This window comes from Pteropus vampyrus, unplaced genomic scaffold, assembly GCF_000151845.1.
Source record: "Pteropus vampyrus isolate Shadow unplaced genomic scaffold, Pvam_2.0 Scaffold63, whole genome shotgun sequence".
NCBI classification, from domain to species: Eukaryota; Metazoa; Chordata; class Mammalia; order Chiroptera; family Pteropodidae; genus Pteropus; species Pteropus vampyrus.
Genome location: NW_011888844.1, coordinates 6,546,526 through 6,548,752, shown reverse-complemented (window position 1 = coordinate 6,548,752; position 2,227 = coordinate 6,546,526).

Below are 2,227 nucleotides of genomic sequence, written 5' to 3'. Positions count from 1 at the left end.
AGTATCTATTTTTTTACTTATTGAAATAATTCTTCCTAATTTAACCAGTTGTAATGTTTCTGGTTGCTTGTATACAGTTCCTGAGACATGTACCTGCCAATGGTGTATATTTTGTAAATGAAGTTGGCCACAAACCCAAGCATTGTGGCCCATCAAGTTTTCACTGTGAAAAACTGGAGGCTCTCACACCTCAATTTTCTACTCAGAAGGATTAGAATGAACAAGCTTAAAGAGCTCAGAACATAAAATAAGAAGAGCTTATACCCAAGAGAAGTTTACTGGAGATCCCAGAGAGCAGCTGAAGAAGCAGCAAACCAAAAGGGTTCTGTAGGTACCTTTACCTGCATCTAGGAGCTATCCGTGGAATCTTCCACATCTGTCTTTAGATCCCACTTTAGTCACCAAAACTTTCAAATGCCAAAAATAAAACAATTTAGTGACTAATTTAATATCCTTTATTCAAAGGAAAACAACCTATGGATTGGGGGAACACACTGCTTCACAAGTGGTGGAGCACTCTTCCCAATAAATGTTTGGGTAAGAGGAAGTTTATAGAGTGCTAGAAGCAGCAATATGAAGACAGGGCATGATTATAGATTTTGATTATATCTATAGATCCCAGAGTTGGCTTGGAGTTTGGGTATTGGCTGACTGGATTTACTGCCTTTTTGGTCAAGCAAAACATTTACAGAAACCTAAAGTTTGGTTTGCTGATGTGGCATCATCAGGAGTGGCTCCATTTTGGGCCTAGAAATTTATTTCAACAACATGCATGACTTAAAATATCTACTAATTAAAAGATGTAGCAAATGTTATATAATCTATTGACTATTAATGAGAAAAGTTCATGTAAACACTGAAAGAAAGTGCTGCTATTTATTTATTTGTACTCATTGTTTAAATAAAAATTTGGAAATTAATCTTTTTATCTATTTATTTTTATAAATTTCTTCTGCCCATGGAGGCTTAACTGCTATTAGAATCATTTTCCTGCTATGGTCAGTGAAAAAAAAAAAAAACACAAAAAAAGTCTAAACATAGAATAGCAACTATAATTTTGGGGGCATTGAGAAAAAAGTAACTATGATCATTTTTAGCTTTATTAAGATCACTGATTACTTTCTTTTCATAAGCTCTCTGCTGGGTGCTGGGAGTAAAAGAGAATTACAGATGAGGTTAGCCCTACAATTTCCCTAGCAATTTCTAAGAAGACAGTGCCCAGAGTTTGGTTCAGAGGATGTACCTCAAGACAAATGGCAAAAGATCTACATAGGAGAATATCAGAGGGAGGGAGGGATGGGGAGTGGGGAGAGACAGAGAGAGAGAGAGAGAGAGAGAGAGAGAGAGAGAGAGGCATCCCTGAAGTCTTTGGCTAAATATTAATTTGGGCATAGCTGAGAGAAAACTATTCAAGGGAAGTTGAACAAAACACTTATAAAGAGATCTAACCATTAATACATTTCTCTCATGTTTGGTATAGTTCATGTTTCTACCTGCTATACTTGAGTCTGTAATGCACTGAAATTGGGTAGCATCTGCAGAAGGGTCATGACCTAGTGTGGGAGTAAATTATTCATGGAGAAAGGGCTTCTTGGTGCCCTCTATAAAAATACTTTAAACTAATCTGAAAACAAATCAAAGAAATCTGCATTTTACTTACTTACTTACTTTTACTTATTTAACTATTTATTTAAAGTTTAGTAGGTATATAATATTATATTAGTTTCAAGTGTACTACATAGTGATTGGACATTTATATATTTTACGATGTGCTCACAATACTAACTCTAGTAACTATCTGTCACCATTCAAAGTCATCGCACCATTATTGACTATATTCCCATTCACAGTTTTCACCCATTCCCCCTTCCCCACCCTCCTGGCAACGATTAGTTTATTCTTTGTTTCCATGAGTTTGTTTTTGTTTTGTTTTGTTCGTTCGTATGATTTTGAAAAAATTCCACATATAAGTGAAATCATGAAGTATTTATTTTTCTCTGTCTCTGTAATTTTACTTAGAATGATACCCTCTAGGTCTATCTGTGTTATCACAAAATGGCAGAATTATATTTTTTTATCGCTTAGTAGTATTCCATATATATATCCTTTTCTTTATCTATTTACCTATCAGTGGACATCTAGGTTGCTTTTATATCTTGGCTATTATAAATAATACTGCAATGAACATAGGGGCAAGTATATCTTTTTGAATAAGTGTTTTTCTTGT